Consider the following 20,696-nt stretch of genomic DNA (forward strand, 5'->3'; position numbering starts at 1 on the left):
GTTTTAAGTTGAGAAGGGAAGGGGTCAAAGAGAAATTGGAAAAACTGAAAATCCTTACATCAGCATTGGTTTAGTGTAAAAGATTTCTAGTCTGGAAGAAATAAATTTGGTGAGGAACCTAAAAATGCAAAGACAAATTAATAGCAAGAGGAGGATAGAAGTAAGCAGACTTAGGAGATGTATCAGTCAAGTGAGATTGGGGAAGAGGGAAGGAAATTATCATCTTTCAGGTCAAAGAGAAAACCTTGTGCCTTCTCTCTAAGCCATCTCAGTGGGTGAACTTACAACCTTCCCTCCTACATGGGAAATGACTCCCAGATGTGTAAATCTTTCTGACAACATTGGACAGTACTCCTGAGCATAAGCCTGGAACTAACATCAGAGGATTGAGAAAGCTTCTTGACAAAAAGGGGGAAGAGAAATATGAGACAAAATAAAGTTTCCATTGCTGAGAGATTTCAAACAGAGTTAAGAGGTTATCCTGGAGGTTGTTATGCATTATGTAAATATCTCTTTTTGGTTTATGGTGTATTGGAGTAGCCAGAGGGAGGTACCTGAAACTATTTAACTGTGTCCCAATAACCTTCATTCTTGAAGATGATTGCATAAATATATAGTTTTTACAATGTAACCATGTTATTGTGAAAATCTTCTGCCTGATACTTCTTTTATAAGGGTATGAACAGATGACTAAAAAGATAAGGATTAAAAAATAAATAAATAATAGGGGGGTAAGGGGTAAAAAACTTGAGTACATTGAAATACCAGTGGTCAATGAGAGGAAGTGGTATAAGGTATGGGATGTATGAGTCTTTTTCTATTATAATTATTTTTCTGGAGTGATACAAATGTTCTAAAAATAATCATGGTGAAGAATAGTCAATATATGATGATATTAAGAGACATTGACTGTATACTATTGATCAACAGTATGTGGGTGATTTCCCAATAAAAATATTTTTTTAAAAAACTGAAATATAAACTGCATTAAAGATAGCTATTTGGGACTTACAGATGCCAGCATTATTGTATTATATTGTTTTGTATGTAACTGAACTTTTTACTTTCCACAGGTGGTGAAATGCAAATGCATAAAATGTAATGAGAAATCTACATTTTGGACATATAATGGACAAAGATATAATTGGTGGGGGAACATAAAGTTATAGGAAAACTATATATGCAGGCTATTGAAATTAATTTATCAACATATATAATTGTTATGTATTTAGAAGGTTAAATTTTAACCCTATGGGAACCACAAGGGAAACTATTGGAAAATATATCCAGATAGAATTGAAAAGGCATGCAAAATGATACAACACAAGAAAGCAAATAAACTAAAAAGTAGGCTTTAAAGGAAGAGAAAGATAAAAAGTTATAACTTCCAAGGGCTAAATAGCAAAATGTCAAGATAAAAACCTACATTATCAGCAGTGACTTTAAATTTAAATGGAGTAATCTCTCCAATAAAAAAGCAGAGATTTATAGAATCAATTAAGAAAGACTGGCCCAACTCTATGCTTTTATGAGACTCACTTTAAAGTCAAAGTTACATGGTAGAAAGAATGGAAAACCTATAGCAAGTTATTGGAAACAAAAGGCATCGGGGGCAACAATACTAGTACTGGATAAAATAGATATTAAGTTAAAAACAGTTTCAAGGAACACAGATAGTCATTACATACTGACAAACAGGAAGATGTAACAATTATAAACATATATGCACCTAACAGGAATACCCTAAAATATATGAGGCAAATGCTGACAGATTTGAAGGGAGAAATTGATTGTATACAAATAGTAGTATTTTTTAACACAACATATTCAATAATGATAGCACATCTAGTCATAAGATCAATAATGAAATACAAGATTTGAATGATGCACATATAGAACATTGCACCCAATAAAAACAGAATGCACATCTTTCTTGAATGCACATGGATCACTCTCCAGGAAGACCATACAGTCTTGTTTAGACCAAACAAGTATAAATAAATTTTAAAATTTTGAAAGCATACAATATATGTTCTCTGACCAAAATGGAATGAAGCTAGAGGGAGAAAAAGAAAATTCCCCAATACAGGGACATTAAACAATATACTCTTACACAACCAATGGGTTAAAGAAGAAATCAGAAGCAAAATTAGGAAATGTTCTGAGGTGAATGAAAATGAAAATACAACATACCAAAAATCATGGATGTGGATGCAAGGGTAGGGTAGTGGTAGAATTCTTGTCTGCCATGTGGGAAACCCAAGTTCAATTCCCAGCCCAGGCACTTCCTCAAAACAAACAGACACAAATTCAACAAATGGTGCTGCCATAATGGGATACTCACATGGAAAAATAATGAAATGTGACCCCACAACACAGCATACAAAAAAACTTATGGAAAGCAGTTAAGGCAGAACTAAGAGAGAAATTTACAGCTTAAGTCCTCCATTAAGAAAGAAAAAAAGACTTCCACTCATATATCTAATCTCAAAACTGGAAGAACTAGAAAAAAAGAGCAAACTAGACACAAAGAAAGCAGAAAGATGGAAATAACAAAGATTAGAGTGATGATAAATGAAATATAAACACAACAATCAAACAAAAACAATAATCAACAAAACCAAAAATTCATTATTTGAAAAGATCTACAATATTGACAAACCTTTAGCTAGTCTGACAAGGATAAAAAGAGAAAGGATACAAGTAAATAAAATTAAAATTGAAAAGTACAGAATTATTACAACCTTCGAAAATAAAAGGGATTATAAGTGGATAGTATAAAAAAATGGTATGTCCACAAATGAGCCTACTTTGAAGAAATGGATAAATTCTTTGAAACACACAAATTACCTATATTTACTCAAGATGAAATAGAACAGATCAACAAAAAAACTACTAGAATAGCTCAACAAACAATAATCAAAAACTTCCCACAAAGAAATCCAAGGATCAGGTGGTTTCATGGGGGAATTCTACCAAACATAACAACAACAACAAAATAACTCCAATCTGTTCAAACACTTCCAAAAAATTGAAAAGGAAGAAGCACCCACTTATTCATTCTATTAGGCTCAAATCTCTCTCATACCAAATCCAGTTAAAGATGGTTCAAGAAATAAAAACTACAGACCAAAATTTCTTATGAATATAGATGCAATATTCCTCCACCAAATACTGTGGCTGCTCAAAAGTGAGTCCCTGCAAATGTGCACCAGAGTCAATTAAATGACACCCACATTTTGAGGAATGCAAAAGTTCATTTAGCAAATGCTAGCCTCATGAGGACAGTAGAATGTTTCCTCAAATCTGTCTCCCTGAGCTGGAGAAACATTCAGTGTTTTATAGCATTCAAACAAAATCAGATAGATTTAGATTATGAGGTTGGAGATAGTCTAATCTCTGAGTATGCACAGGTTGATTACTGGCTTTGCTTACTTGAAGTTTAAGGTTTCAACTATTGAATATATCAGTTGCAGGCCAACTCTGATTAGCACTGACTTGGTCAGTTCTGGGCTGACTCATGTTACTTTGTTAATAAACACTGAGAGTATCAAATTTGAGGGTTACAAAAACAAGATAAGGAGACACATGCTTGAAAATTCATGAGTTAACACGTTATTGTCCAGTTACAGAGTAAAGATGATTACAATTATATTGTAAAACATAGCATCATCATCAAAGAAATAAGTCATCTGGGTTACAGTTTAGTGAGTTATAAACAGTTACAGATAATTGCTGCTGGGTACATCAGAGTATATCAGAAAGTAAGAGAGCATTTAGATAACGATTCTATATTTTCTAGCACTTGTCACAATACTAGCAAACCCAAAACAACAGCATTTTATATGATATATAAACAGAGTTATATACCATGATTACTCTAATTTGCTAAAGCTGCTAAATGCAAATACCATAAAAGAGTTGGCTTTTACAATGGGAACTTACTGGTTTACAAGTTTACAGTTCTGAGGCTGTGAAAATGCCCAAATCAAGGCAATGCATTCTTCCTGAAGGCCAGCTGCTGGCTATCCTGGACTCCTCTATTAAATGGCAAGGTGCATGGTGATGTGGCCAGTCTCTCCCCTGTGCTCTGTGTTCTGTTGCTCTCAGTTTCCTGCTTGCATGTCTTTTTTAAAATCATTTTTGTCTTAATTTCCTTCTATTATAAATAATTTCTGTGAAAAGATTAAGATCCACCCTGAATGAGTTGTGTCACATATAAATTTATGATCCTACCCACCAATACATCTTATTTACAATAGGCCCAAATCTATGGTTGGACTCCCTTTAAGTTTGGAAAGAAACCTTATACATCTAGACAAATGTTTCTGACAAATTTTCTGGAAACAATGTCTCTTCAACAAATGGTTCTGGGGAAATTGGGAAGCCACTTGGAAAAGAGTGTAAATGGACCCCTACTTAACACCATATACCTAAAGTAACTGTGCATGCATTAAATCTTGCCCATAAGAACCTAAACCATGAAAACCCTAGGTGAAAATATATTGATAAAATCTATAACCTTGGATTTGGTAGTGATTTCTAAGATATGACAACAAAGCATGAATAAAAAGGAAAAAAGTTGGTAAATGGACCATATCAAAATTTACAACTTTTTTATATCATATGACACTTTCAAGACAGTGAAAGACAAATTAAAGAATGAGAGAAAATAAATGCTATGTATATGATAAGGTTTTAACATCCGTATTATAAAGAATGAAAGAAAAAGACAGATAACTCAATTTAATGATTGAGTAAAGGATTCAAATAGACATTATTCCAAGAAGATATACAATGGACCAATAAGTACAGGAAGAAGATGCTCATCATTATTGGTCATCATGAAGATGAAATAAAAACCACAATGAGATACCACTTCACACCCACTATAATGCCTATTTCTTTCAAAGGGAGTAAATATTTCCATGAGGATTCAGAGAAATTGTAACTTTACACATTGGTGGTGGTATTGTAAAATGTTGTAGTTGATGTGGAAACTTCCTTGATAGTTCCTCTGAATTTTGAAAATTAGAATGCTATACCATATAATCTGGCAATCTTATGCTTGGTACATACCAAAAATAATTGAGAAAAGGGATTGGAACTACATTTATATACCATGTTTAGTACCTGTGCTTGTTTGAAAGAATGTATGTACCCTAGAAAGCCATGTTTTAATCCTAATCCCATTTTGTAAAGGCAGTGATTTCTTCTAATCCCTATTCAGTACTGTAAATTCAAAACCATAATTAGATCATCCCCCTGGAGATGTGATTCAATCAAGAGTGGTTGTTAAACTGGATTAGGTGGAGATGTGTCTCCATCCATTTGGGTGGGTCTTGATTAGTTTATTGGAATCCTATAAAAAAGGAAACATTTTGAAGAAAGCTGAGAGATTCAGAGAGGGCAGAGAAGAATGACATAGTCAAGAGAAGCAGAGAATACACCAGCCAATGACCTTTGGAGATGAAGAAGTTAAACACTTTCCAGGGAGCTGGAAAAAAGCTAGCAGATGATGCCATGTTTGCCATGTGTCCTTCCAGGTGAGAGAGGAACCCTGACTGTGTTTGCCATGTACCTTCTTACTTGTGAGAGAAACCCTGAATTTCATCAGCCTTCTTAAACCAAGGTATCTTTCCCTGGATGCCTTTGATTGGACAATACTATAGACGTGTTTTAGTTGGGACATTTTCTCAGCTTTAGAACTATAAGCTAGCAACTTATTAAATTCCCCTCTTAAAAGGCCATTCTGTTCCTGGTATATTGCATTCCAGAAGCTAGCAAACTAACTTTAATGTTCATCAACAGATGATGGGTAAGGAAGATGTTGTATATAAATTCAATGTTCTGTAGCTGCTCATTGAAGTGTGCTTTCAAAATTATTGATTTTTCTTTATTTATTTCATTTATATATGTTATATTTTACAACAAAAATGGTTAAAAATCTATAAGCAGTAGTATCAGATAAAATAAATTATTAAAATAAAAAATTTGAAAATACTTAGTAACAGGTCACTACTATAGAAAAGTTGATATTTATAATAACTTTTTACTTGGTATTTTGAGAATGCACACAGTTTTGATACTTAATCAAAGGTATTAAGATAGTTTAATAATTATAATTTAAGAAACTCTGGTGTCTGTATCTACAGATTTTTTCCCTCCTTCCTTGCTTCAATTTTAAATTTGTTTATGGAACATTGTACAAACAGGCTTTACAATGATTGCTTGGATTTTTTTAAATATGCCTAAAGATAAGCAAACAAAGATATACATTTTAGGTGGTTAATATTTCCATATGTTAACTATGAAAATATTTGTATCTTCATATCTTCTTGAAGTTAAGAAAATGTTTAGTAACACAGGTCATTACTACAGCACTGCAGTTATTTGTAAGAACTTTTACTTGATATTTTAAGAACACTCAGTTTTGACAGCTAATCAAATGATATCTAAGTTTTTGTTTAATACTTAGAATTTAAGAACATTGCTATCTGAATTTGTAGGTGTTTTGCTTGTTGCCTTAATTTTAAATGGTTTATGAATCTTACAATGCAAACACAGGTGCTACAATTATTATATAGACACTTTACTTAAATGTGCCTATGGTTAAGCCAACTAAGATATCCATTTTTGGTGTTTCTAGGTGTATTGTTTCTTTTTTCTTAAAAAACTGGAAATGAAAATGAACCACTTAAAATTTATAGATACAATAGGACAGAGTTAATCTATTTAATTATTAATTCATCTGATTATTGCTGACTATCAGTACTTAAAATTGTTCAGCAAAGTTCTTTTCATAAATCTGAGAAGTAAGTGTGAGAGAATTTCAGATGTAGATGTGAATTAATGAACAATATAAGACTTTCAGTGTTATAAGAGACCTTGAATGCACCTTAGTCAACCACTAAACTGATGAGTATAAATTGGTGAACAGGAAATGGATGAGAGAACAAACCAAAACAGAGAACATCCAGTCCAAAGGATGAGAAGAGTTCAAATAAAGTCTGCTAAGCACCCATTTACTATGTGCCCAACAAATATTATTTACAAAATCTTCACTGTGGGTATGTGTGTGTTATAAAATCTATTTTTTTAAATTGAGGAAACTGGGGATTAATGTAAAACTTCTAAAGGGCAAAGCTAGGACTGTATGGCCCCCATACTTACATTCTTAACCAGTTGTACAATGTAGTAGTAGCGTCTCTATGAGATATGCATCTTAGTTGGCATGCAAAACAAACTAATGGGATAAGAATAAAATATTCAAACTCCTATTTGGTTTATTTATTATCTAAAAATAAGAAAAATACTAAGCTCTCATAACATTTAATACACTGATGACAGTGAGGTGTACATTCAGTCCTTTTTGTCACATGTATGATGTACCCTGGAGGAAAGATAAGAGACCATAAAAGCAAAGGCACTGCCAGGCATGCACTCAACATTAAGTTTTGCAGCTTGTGTGTTCTTAATTAAAGAACTCTTCGAAATACTTTTGGATGAGCTGTGCAGTGAACTTGAAAATATTTTTTCACCATGGTAAAGTACCCAAAAGAATTATGAGTCCTAAAAATAACTTAAGTCCAAATTTGCTGACCATTTTTTCTAATAGCAAGTGGCTGTCAATAGTATGCTATCAAGAATGTATTTTTAAAAATTTATTACTCAAACATCTGTCTCTTTCAGGCAAAGGCAGTGTTCAACAATGAGTAAGGAAAGTACTGTTACTCTAAAGAAATTATTGGTTTAGAGTGAATATTTAGAAAATTTAACATTTGGAATTATTCCTATCAGTATATGATTTTATTGCCAAAAGAAAGTGCCTATAATAATTTTCAGTTTTCTAAATGGACTAAAAATCTTCCACATATGAAAAAAAGGGAATGATGTTCTGCTACATGCATGTTCCTACATGGATAAGCCTTGGAGATATCTGTTTTTTAACAATCCAGACTCAAAAAGGCAAATAGTATATGATATCTCTTTTATTAAATACCTAGAGTGAGCAGATTTCACAGAGACAAATAAAGATTGCAGGACAGCATAACATGGGAGGAGAGAAAGCAAAGGGGGCATTATTGCTTAATGACTTCGGAGTTCTTTTTTGAAATATCTTGAAAATATTTTGGAACTGGACATTGGTGATTGTAACATGTTATGTTTATAACATTTTCTCAAAGGACTAACTTTTGGTTTTATTTTTTTTCTGTTGTTCTCCCATTAATTTAACTCTGCTTTAAGCTTTGTTATTTCTCTTCTATTTGCTTTGGGGTTTTGTTGTTCTTTCTCGCGTTCCTACAGGTGAGCAATTAAGTCCTCAAATTTTGCTCATTCTTGTTTTTTTAATGTTAAGGTGCTTAGCACAATAAATTTCCCACTCAGCACAGTCTTTACCAATCACATAAGTTCTGATATGTTGTTTCTTCATTTTATTTTATCTCCAGATGGTTACTGATTTCTCTAGCAGTTTCTTCTTTGACCAATTGATTAAAAGTGTGCTATTTATATTTGTGAACATTTTCTTTTGTTGGTGGTTAATATCCAGCTTCATTCCATTGTGATCAGAGAAAGTGCTTTGAATAATTTCATTGTTTTTAAATTTATAAAGACCTGTTTTGTGCCCTCACATATAGTCTAACCAGAGAATGCTCCATGAGCACTACAGAAGAATGTATATCCTGGTGTTTTGGAGTGTAATGGCCTGTATATGTTTTTTAGGCCTAATTTATTTGTCAAGTTATTTAACTTCTCTATTTCCTTATTGATCATCTGTCTCATTGTTTTGTCTATAGAAGAAAGTGGTTTATTGAAATCTCATGCAACCTCTACTCAATGTCATGCCACCTGATGAAACCAAGGTTCAAACCCTGAATACTGCACTCTCCTCACCATAGCTCAGCTCCTTCTCTTCTTGGCAAATGATCCCACATTCCAAGATCATCCATAATAACACACTGCCATTAAGCAGCTTCTCCTAGGCCCTCCCACCTTCTCCTCTAGCCATCCCCCTTTTGCAGTCCTCATTCTCTCCAATCCAGCTCCTCTTACCTTAATGTTCTTAGATGTCTGCACCATTTCTCCCTAAGCATATATGGCTGTAGCCCTCCTACCCAACTCATATATGTATGAAAACATGAATCTAAATTGGAAACCTAGAGCCTTAGATCATTTCCCATTGGAGAGGGGAGACACTAGCCTTAAAGAGGTAGTTATCACACCTCTCTTCCAGAAGTGTCATGAGGGGTAAAAGTGGTAACTCATAGACAGAGCTGAGCACAGTGGTGGGCACAGAGAAAGCACTTGATGCATATGAATTTGAAACAGTTGTTCTCAATCAGTAATTATGCATCAGGGATAATTTTGCCACCTATGTATGGTTGCAAGAGTTAGTAAAAAAAAAGTAAGCAACAAATAATAAATAAATAAAGTCTATTTTGTCTAATATTAGTATAGCTATTCCTGCTTTCTTTTGGTTACAGCTTGCATGGAACATCCTTTTCCATCCTTTCACTTTCTGTCTCTTTGTATCCTTGTTTCTTGTAAGTAGTAAATATCTGGGCTATATTTCTTAATCCATTCTGCAAATCTGTATCTTTTATCTGGTTAGTTGAGTCCATTAACATTAAAAGTTATTACTGAAAAAGCATTTATTGAATCCATGATCTTATCCTTTGGATTTTGTTTGTCAGATCTATATATTCTTTCCCCTCTATCTTTTTGTCCTTTAAGTTACTCTTAATAGTACTCTTCAATTCTGTGCCCTTCACCAGACCTCCCTCTCCTTTTTTTTTCAACTGGCAGAACTTCTTTTAATGTTTCTTGTAGGGCTGTTCTCTTGACAAATTCTTTCAAGATTCACTTGTCTGTGAAAATTTTAATCTCTCCCTCAGTTTTGAAGGAAAATTTGGCTGGGTAAAGAATTATTGGCTGGAAGCCTTTCTCTTTCAGGTTATTAAATATATCATACTACTGAGTTGTTGCCTCCATAGTGCCAGTAGAGTAGTCTGAATTCAGTCTTATTTGATTTCCCTTGTATATATTAGATTGTTTTTCTCTTGCTGCTTTCAGGATTTTCTGCTTCTCTTCAATGTTTGACAGAGTGTTTAGTATGGATCTTGGGGAAGGCCTATTTGAATGTATTCTATTTGGAGTTTATTGGCCTTCTTTGATTTGCATACTTATGTCCTTTATTATGATTGGGAAGTTTTCCTGTTACATCCTCAATTAATGTTCCTAGACTTTTACTCTTCTCTTCTCCTTCAGAGATGTCAGTGATTCTTATATTTGTGTGCTTTGTTTTGTCTGTCATTTCCCTGACATCCAATACAAATTCTTCCATCTTTTTTTCCATTTGCTGTTTTGAATGTTCAAAATCAGTTGTCCAGTCATCTAGTTCACTTATTCTTTCTTCTCTCTCTTCAAGTCAAGCCCCATTTGGAATGGGGCTGCTATCTCTTTAAGGCCAGTGCCTTCCCTCTCCAATGGGAAATGATCTGAGAAACTAGATTCCTATTTAGATTCACATTTTCATACATATATGAGTTGGGTAGGAGGGTTACAGCCATATATGCTTAGGGAGAAATGGTGCAGACATCTAAGACCTTTAAGGTAAGAGGAGCTGGATTGGAGAGAATGAGGACTGCAAGAGGGGGATGGCTAGAGGAGAAGGTGGGAGGACCTAGGAGAAGCTGCTTAATGGCAGTGTGTTATTATGGATGATCTTGGAATGTGGGATCACTTGCCAAGAAGAGAAGGAGCTGAGCTATGGTGGGGAGAGTGCAGTATTCAATATACAAAAGTATATTTGTGTTTCTAATACACTTTTTTTTTGCATGGGCAGGCACTAGGAATTGAACCCAGGTCTCTGGCATAGTAGGCAAGAACTCTGCCTGCTGAACCACCATGGCCTACCTTTAATATACTTTTGACTTGGTCTACAGTATCTTTAATCTCTGTGATACCTGCTATTTTTCTATTTATTCTTTCAAATTCTTCTTTATGCTCTTCTAGTCTCTTCTTGATATCCTTTAGTCATTAGTCATCCTACTGATTTTATTTAGTAGTATTTTATGAATATCTTTGATTAGTTATCCCAAAGTCTGTGTCTCTTCTGGTATTTAAATTTTGTCATTAGGCCAGACTATATCTGCCTGCATCATGATATGCTTAGCGATCTTCTGTTGTCTTCACAGCATGCAAATATCTGGATTGGTCTACTTTGTAAGGTGATTTCTTCCAGTAGTCTAAAGCTTTGTATTTGCAGGATGGATGTAGAGCAAGATGTAGTGGACTGGGTAGGGCACAACAGTGGTGATATTTTGAGGTCAAGAAGTCAGTTCACAAGTGCATGGGCACATGGCAGTGAGGAGAATGTGGCTCCGTGGGTGTATGGTTTTCAGAGCAGGACACTGGTGTGTGCTGGTCTAAGGGGGTCCTTTCAGAGTTCAAGGGCAGAAGACCAGGGTTGCATCTGTGTGGTCTCAGGGCAGGTGTGACTTGACAGAGCAGGTCACCACTTGCCCAGAGCTGGGGAGTGTGACTGAGGACCAAGCACTTGTATGGTTTTGAGAGGACTATAAATTGATGTACACATGTGCAGAGCTCAGTGGTTTGGGTTGGGTTTGTATGACTGTATGGGTTGTTGGTGGGTGTAGCCTGGATATGAAGGTGAGTGCCTGTGGCCTTTATGAGCTGTAACCACCTGCAGGGTGCAGTGAGGAACATGTGGGCCTTTGGAGGGGCATGGTGAGACTATGCTCATGCAGGAGAGATGGGTTGGGCTGGAAGCCATATATGCACTTGGGGTGAGGGTGGGGGATGGGTACAGGTGGGAGGGCACTTGGAGTGGGGAGAGAGGCTTATAGCATTTAGGTGTGTGGGGTGCTTGTAAGTTATGAGTCATGGGGCTACATCAGTAAATGTAGTGCATTGGAGGAATTTCGCTTGGCTTACTTCTTAGTCCTATCTTCCCATCTGTGCACTCCTGAGGAGTTTCAGAATTCCATTTGGAATGGGGCACATTATGCTGTTTGCACTAGCTGGATGGTCTCTGGTTCTCTTTGCCTTAATTCTTCAGCTTTTGCAATGAGGGCCTTCATATGTGGTGTAGAAGACCCTCCCTGGCCACTTACACACTGGTATCACCATCTCAGTCGCCTTCCCATTCTTTCACTAGCTGTTCCTTTGAGCAGGAGTGAACTCAAAATTTCCTATTCTGCCATCTTCACAGAATCTGTCCCTGTAGTTTTATTTAATACCACAGAATTATACACTTGGAAGCAGTTAAAACTGGATATATTGAAAGTTTCATATACAAGTACTATTAAATATATAGCAAATGTAATGAGTAAAGGGTCTGAATAGTTATTTTCACAGGAAGATAAACAAATGAACATTTTACATATGAAAAATGTCTTAACACCATTTCTCATATTGCACATTAAGGAAATGCAAACAAAAACTGCAATGAGATACCTCTTCACAGCCACTAGAATGGCTGGAATAAAAAAGTTATACAATGGCAATTGTCACCATGGATTTTGAGAAATGAGACCCCTTACACATTTCAGTATAGAAAGTAAAATGGTGTGGCTGCTTTGGAAAACACTGGCCATTCCTCAAATAGTAAAACAGAGGTATAATATGACCCTACAATTCCATACCATGATACAAACACAAGAGAAGTTAAAACACATTTCCATGCAAAATCTTGAACATAAATGTCTGTAGAAGCATAATTTATAATTGTTACCACTCATCATCTGGTGAGTGGATAAACAAAATGTGATATAGGTATACATTGAAATATTTATCAACCATAAAAATGAGCAAAGTATTGATAATTTTGCAACAAGAAGAGCCTTGAATACATTATACTATGTGATAGAAACCAGTTACACAAGATCACATATTATAGTTTTCCATTCATAAGAATATTGACAGGGAATCCTGAGAGATGGAAATTATATTAGTGGTTGTTTTGGGTCACACAAGAATGGAGTGGAAAGTGGAAGAGATTGAGGTTTCAATTATATAATTAATAGATTTTATTTTTAGAACAGTTTTAGGTTTACAGAAAAAATAGCATGAAGTGCTGATGATTTGCATATACCTCTTCTTCTCTCACACAATTTCCCTATAATTCTCATCTTGCATTACTTTGGTACATTTGTATAAGGGGTGGACTGATATTAATACATTATTATTAATTAAAGTCCATAGATTACATTGTTTCACTCTTGGTGTTGTAGAGTTCTATGGTTTTTGATAATTGTTTAATGGCATAAATCCACTACTAAATTATCTTCAGAAAAGCTTCATTGCCATAATTTGCAATCCATCTATACATCATTCACTGCCCCAGAGTCCTGGCAACCACTCATCTTTTGTTCTCTTTGTATATTTGCCTTTCACAAAATTTCATATACTTGGAATCATACAGTATGTAGCCTATTTGTACTAGATTTTTTCACTCCACAATATGTATTTAAGATTCCTCCATAACTTTATGTGGCTCAAAAGGTCATTTATTTTCATTGATCAATAATACTCCACTACCATTGTATGGATGTATGAGAGTCTCTGTAAACACTCACCCATTCAAAGACATAATTGTTGCTTCAAATTTCTAAAAATTGGTGATTCAGTTATAAAAATCCATTGTTTAGGCTTCTATATGGTCATAAGTTTTCAGCTTTGGAATATCCCAGGAGCAAGATTCCTGAATTGCATGTTGTTGAGTTTTGTAAGAAACTGCCAAACTCTTCCAAAGTTCCTGGAACATAGATTTTCCCACTGGCAATAAATGAGCATTCCTGTTTCTTCACTTTATTCCCCATAGTTAGTGCTGTCAGTGTCGGGGTTTTAGCCACGCACAGAGATATGTACTTGCATCTGAGTTTTGTTATGAGGAGACAGAATGTTTCAAAATAGACTATGGTGATGATTTCAACTATCTGACAGTATTCCAAAGTCATTGAATAGTTCCTTTTTAAAGTGTGGATCCATCATTTCTGAATTATAACTCAATAAATCTCTCTAATAAAATAATACAATTTTAATATAATGTGATGCAGAGTAAAATTTTTATAAGAGGAAAATCATTGTTAGGGATTATGTGGAGAAATTGGAGCCCTCATATTTGCTGATTGGAAAGTAAAATGATAAAGCCACTTCAGATAACCTTGGTGGTAGCTTATACTTAGCTTTATAATTACTATGTTACTCAGAAATTTTAATCTTGTGTATATACTCCCAAATTATTGAAAACTGATATTCAATAATTTCTTGTATATTTGTATTCATGGAAGAATTATTCGTAATAGCAAAAAAGCATAAACAACCTTAATATCCATTAATGGATGAACAGATAAATGTTTATAACCATGCAATGGAATATTATTCAGCCAGCTAAAACCAAAGAAGTAAGATGAGGGTAAGAAGGCACCTTAGTGAAGTATGGAATTAGTTCATCTTCCAGTTCATCCTCCAGAGCATACAGTAAATAGCCAGGTGCAGTACAGAACAACTCATGGGGCTACATCAGGCCAGACACACAGTGTACACCAATCTGGACAAGCTGGAGAGCCTGAGACCCCACAAAGAACTGTAAGTCCCCAAGCTGTGGAGGCCAGCAACCCCACCACCACTAGCTTGGCACCCTGGTGCTCTGAAGGTAAAGGAAACAGACTTTACTAGCAAAAAGGGCTTAGCTCAACTAAGCTCCACTTGCAGAAATAATTAACGAATTCTGCCTATGAAAATATAGACCCCCAGCCCAGAGAAAACTGTAATAAGTGTTTAAGGTTCTAGGAGATTTTGTCCTGGCAGAGAAGTGGTTGGTTTGATGGGTAAAATAAACAAAACTTTTTGAGTTGGATAGCACAAAGTACTGCCAAAGGGCTGGACCCAGGTTTCTAGGAAGATAGTGGAAGAGAGGGTTCTGTGAAGAAGGTGGGCTATGATAGATCAAGTTCACCCCTGCTCCAAGGAACAGCTGGAGAAGGGATGGGAAGCAACTGAGACAGTGATCCCATGGTGTACATGACCCAAGAGGTTCTTCACACAACATACAAAGGCCCTGGTTTAAAAAATTGAAGAATTGAGAAGCAGAGAACTGGAGATCGTTGAGCTGATGCAAAGAGCCCCAAAGCTCTCAGGAGCATGGATGGGAGATTGGGACTAGATAAGCTCTACTTCTGTGTTCCACATGCTTCACCCTGCTCCTACACTCCAAGATCTGCCTGAGCAGCACCACATGCACACATCCCCTGCACTGCACATTTACAACCCCACAACATGCACCCCATACTCAAAGGCACCAGTATAGTATCATCAAACTGTGTCTATGCCTGCACTGCAACACATCACCAAACAGATATGCACCACCCAGCATCCCACATTCTGCTCCACATACAGCCCACAAATATAAAGTTTTAGACTACTGAAGGAAATCAACTTACAAAACAAACCAATCAAGATATTTACATGACAGTAAACAAAAGAAGATCACTAAGCATATCATGATGCAGAGAGATATAGCTGAGCATAATGATGAAATTAAAACAAAGGAGGAGACACAGGCTTTGGAATAATTAATCAAAGATGATCATATAATTCTACTAAATAATATCAATGGGCTGGCTAATGACATAAAGGAGATCAAGAAGACCCCAGAAGAGCATAAAGGAAAATGTGAAAGAATAAATAGAAAAATAGCATTTATCACAGAGATTAAAGATACTGAAGACCAAGAAAAAAGTATATTCCAGATGCACAACAGAATATTTGAAGAAGCAGAAGGAATAAGTGAACTAGATGACAGGACAACTGATTTCAAATACTCAAGACAGCAAGTAACAAAAAGGATGGAAAATTTTGAACTGGATTTCAAGGAAATGATAACAAAACAAAGTGCACAAATATAAGAATCATTGGTATCTCAGAAGGAGAAAAGAAGTGTAAAGGGCCAGGAAGATTAACTGAGGACCCAACAGGGGGAAACATCGCAACCCTTATAAAGGACAAAATTGTACAAATCAAAGGAACCCAATGAAATCCAAGTATAATAAATCCAGATAAGAATGGCTGTTATTAAACAAACAGGAAAGTACAAATGTTGGGAAGAATGTGAAGAAATTGGGACACTTATCCACTGCTGGTGGGAATGTATAATGGTACAGCCACTATGGAATTCAGTTTTGTGGTTCTGTAGGAAACTAAATACCAAATTTCCCTATGACCCAGCAATAGCATTACTGAGTATATACCTAGAAGAGCTGAAAGCAGTGACACAAAGAGACATTTGCATGTGATGTTCATAGCCACATCATTCACAGTCACCAAAAGACAGAAACAATCCAAGTACCCATCAACAGATGAATGGACAAATAAAATGTGGCATATATATGATGGAATATTATGAAGCAGTAAGAAGAAATGATATCCTGAAGCATATGTGAAGATGGATGAGCCTTGGGGACATAATGTTAGTGACATAAGTCAGACACAAAAGTATAGATACTGTATGACTCCACTTTTATGACCACAGTAAAGATAAAATCAGAGGCTTATAGTATAAATTATAGGTGATTTAGATATACATAGAAGCTAGAAATGGGTGAACAGTTAATGAGGTAGAACTCGAATGTAAGGGAATAGATAGAAGTGAAGGTGGTTCACTAATATGTCTACAAGTAATAGTATCATATTGAAGGCAAACATGATTGAAAATGAATGTATAGACCTATGGGTCCCATTGATTATCACTACAAATATAAAGAAGTTCTTATGTGAACTACTTCAAAGGTATGATTCTCGCACAAAGAGTGTTTATGTTCAGAGTATATGGGGAAAACTGTTATTGCATGTTATGGGTTATGTTTAATAGGGAGACATCAGTAGTACCAACAGCATCACCAGCTGTAAATAATGGTGGGAGGGACAAGAGCTAAGGGGAGGTTTAGATTTCTTATTTGGTGAGGGTGTGTTTGTTGGTTATCCTTATCTTGGGAAAATGAAATTATCTCAAATTAAGAATGGTGATGGATTGTGGACTTTGGACATTACCCATGAGGCCTAATAAATGCAGGTGATTGAATGGTGCACTGACTGAGAAGTAGATTGGTGAGTGATGGTGTATACACATAATTGAATATTGTGCTACCAAAAAAGTGAGGCATGCAGCCTTGTAAGAGAATCTGTGGGACAGATGGTGATGCAAAATAAGCCAGAAACAAAAGAGCAATCATTGCCATTAGAAAATGTTTATAAGAAAATAAGCACCTGGATTGTAAGCTTTTGTAGTAGTCATATTTAGTCCAGAATGGTAACTATAATTTCTTGATTTTGAGAGGCTGTTTTATACATTTATAACCTGGTTTTCAGAGATAAGAACAAAGGTGATCATGTCAGCATTAAGGTAATTCTGAACACAGGGGTATGGAAGACATTGTCTATATTTTAGAAACTCACCTACTTTTTGAGACCAAAGGAAGAAACTTTTATTTTGTTGAGAACCTAAATTTTCTGTGGAACATAATCTAAGTCAACCTGTCTAGATAGCTGACTTAAACAATTGAAACATATGGAGTGCAGAATAAAAATGAGGGCCTTTAATCCTGTATAGCTTAATATAGTTTCTGTATATATCCCAGAATATATTAAACAGATAATCAAAAAGTATTGGCAAAGTTCCTTGAGGGATGGGAGAAAAAATATAGAACTATTGAACTTTACCACCAGAGAAACTACTAATACTGTGTCAAATATTAGGGACACCCAAATCAATAGGCCAAGTTCTTGATCTTGAATCTTGCTCTTGTAAAGTTTATGTATGTAACAGAAGAGCTTAGCTTACCTATATGTGTGCCTAAGAGTCACCTTCAGAGGACCTCTTTTGCTGCTCAGATGTGGCCCCACCCTCTCTGAGCCCAAATTTACAAGTGAAATCATTGCCATCCTCCTTGTGTGGGACATGACATCCAGGGTGAAAGTCTCCCTGGCAGCATGGGAGATGACTTCCAGGGATGAGTCTGGCCCTGGTACCATGGGACCATTAATGTTACACTGCCCAAAAGTGGAAAAAGAAGAGTAAGAAATAAGGTATCAGTGGCTGAGAGAGTTTAAATAGAGTTGAGAGGCTTCTCTGGAAGTTGCTCTAATGCAATCTTCAAATAGATACTGTTACCTATCATAACTTGCCAAACCAAAACCAAAACCATTCCAATCAATCCTGAAGAACATCTAGGGCAAAATATAAGATTCTACAAAGGTTCTGTGCACTTTACAGAAACTTACAGTCTCCAGATGGGTCCCTGGACCAGATAAGTCCTGAAATGCAGAGGTCAAAGCCTCTCCAGAATATCAACTAGTTCCATCCCCATATTCCATATTATTGACAGCCCCTTCCAACATGAAAAATTTAGAATTGCCATAGCTCAAATACCTTGGAGTGGGAGAAAGTTCAAAGGTGATGGTGGAGTTATACAGAGAATGTAGGGTTTAACAAGTGAATACCATTGCTGAAACTCTATATGGACATTTCTTTCAGTTTCCAGTATCTTAGCACAGCTAGGAGTAAAAACCTAAAATTGTGGAACTGTACACCATACCAAACTCTGAAATCTGTTCTATAACTAATTATTGTGCTGTGTTTTGAAATTTATTGATTTTTGGATATGTTATTTTTCACAATAAAGAAAATGAATGATGATAAAAATATATATTCCTTCTATCCTCTAATATTCTGAAGCAGCTAGAAGGAATTATGTGAGATGATGATATGGTAGCCCACAACAAACTCTGGGACTTTTCCTGTAACTACTTGTGGTAGAGTGCTTTGAATACTATTCCTTTTATCTTTCTTCGCTTTGCATATATGTTAATCATACACTGAAAATGTTTAAAAAAACAGTGAAGTACTGATTCATGTTAAACAGATTAACTTTAAAAAAATGATAAATGAAAGGACACTGACTGAAAAGATCACATATTGTGTGGCTCCATTTTTATCAAATATGTCTGAGATAAATATATAAATATTTGCATAAAAAATAAATATGTATATTGAAATATAAATAAATTATGAATAAATCCATAACATAGAAAGCAGATGAGTAGCTGGAATGAGAATTAGGGAATGGCTGCTTAATTGGTACATGGTTACCTTTGACACAATGAAAATATTTTGGAAATATATACAGGTGATAAATTGTGACTATACTAAATGCCACTGAATTGTATGATATATAAAATTATACTGTAATATAGTTTAACATATATTGTGTGTGTCAGTTTACTAGCTACCACAATGAGATATAAAAGAACAGGAATGGCTTTTAAAAAGGAGAATTTTAAAAGTTACAAATTACAGTTCTAAGGAAATGAAAGTGTCCAAACAGAGGCAGCAAGATGAGGTTACCTTAATTCAAGGGAGGTCCACAAGTTAGGAACACTTTTGTCAGCTGTGTAGTCACATGGCTGGCATCTGCCTCTACAGGTTCTGGTTTGCTTAAAATCTCATGACAACATCTGCTGAGTTCCAAGCCTCCACAACTGTCTGTGACTCTGTACTCCATTTGTTGTCATCTGTGTCAGCTCTTCTGTGATGATTCTATTGGCTGTGAGGCTTCTGTCAGTTCTGTCAGTTCTGTAGGCTCTGTCTGCTGTGAGATTTCTCCAAAACTCTGTGCTCTTCTAAAGGATTTCAGTAAGCTAATCAAGACCCATCTGAAATGGCTGGAGTCACATCTCCAGATAATCAAAGTTAATAACCAAAATTGGGTGTGTCACATCTCCATGGAGAAAATCTTATCAAAAGATTCCAACCTACAGTAATGAATAGGGATTAAAAGAAATGATTGCTTCCACAAGATTGGATCAGGATTAAAATATTTTTAAAGCCAATTTTTCATAACAATATATTTTCTTCAACAACTATGTAAAAGTGACCTAAAGCAGAGAACTGTGAAATAATATATATTTAAAAATTATTATGAGGGCTACCTCATGTTTTCTTATTTTATAAATCACCATTTGTAACACCTAGAATTCGTTATGGTACAGTTCTGCAGTCCATAATTCCTAATTGGATTGGTCTGAGACCAATGTGTCTGCATGTTCCCTCTGGAGACTCTAAGGAAGAATCCATATCCTTACTTTTTCTGGCCTCTAAAGCTTCATTTCTTCCCTTTTTAAGTTCTGGTAGCTGCTAGCATTCCTTGCCTATTGGTCTCTTTCATCATCAAATCCTACAGCATGACATGCTGAAATGTCTCCATCAGCCTTGGTTGCCATATCATGTTCTCTATTCTGTGTTGTAAGAAAATTTGTATTTTACTGGTATCGTCCAGAATAACATCAGTTCTCCACACCTTTATCTTAATCACATGCGAAGAGACACCTTTTTTATTTTAGATAACATTCAAGGCTGCAAGGATTAAGACTTGGATATCTTTGGGGGTTATAGGACCATTATTTAGTCTATTACATTATAAGTATCATTTTAACCCTGAAAACTGTAACTCAGTTTTCTAAGATAAGTTGATAAAATGAAAACAACCTGGCTTTAGGCCTGTAACCTTATTTACTTTTCATATTTAAATTAATATATAAATAATTAATATTAATAATTCCTATTTAAATTAATTTAAATTCCATTTAACTCATAGCAATAATGACATTTTAAATGG

At 35.3% G+C, this 20,696-nt stretch overlaps 1 long non-coding RNA gene across 7 annotated transcripts in view; it reads right to left on the reverse strand.

Moving 5' to 3' along the window:
* LOC143681171 (uncharacterized) overlaps positions 1-20,696 on the reverse strand; it is a 43,968-nt gene that overhangs the window by 9,979 nt on the left and 13,293 nt on the right. For all 7 annotated transcript variants that reach the window (XR_013174437.1, XR_013174433.1, XR_013174435.1 and 4 more), the window contains one exon: positions 19,427-19,833. This is a non-coding gene — a long non-coding RNA (uncharacterized LOC143681171). The remainder of the gene's footprint in view (positions 1-19,426; positions 19,834-20,696) is intronic.

The sequence above is a fragment of the Tamandua tetradactyla genome, chromosome 4, assembly GCF_023851605.1.
Source record: "Tamandua tetradactyla isolate mTamTet1 chromosome 4, mTamTet1.pri, whole genome shotgun sequence".
NCBI lineage: Eukaryota > Metazoa > Chordata > Mammalia > Pilosa > Myrmecophagidae > Tamandua > Tamandua tetradactyla.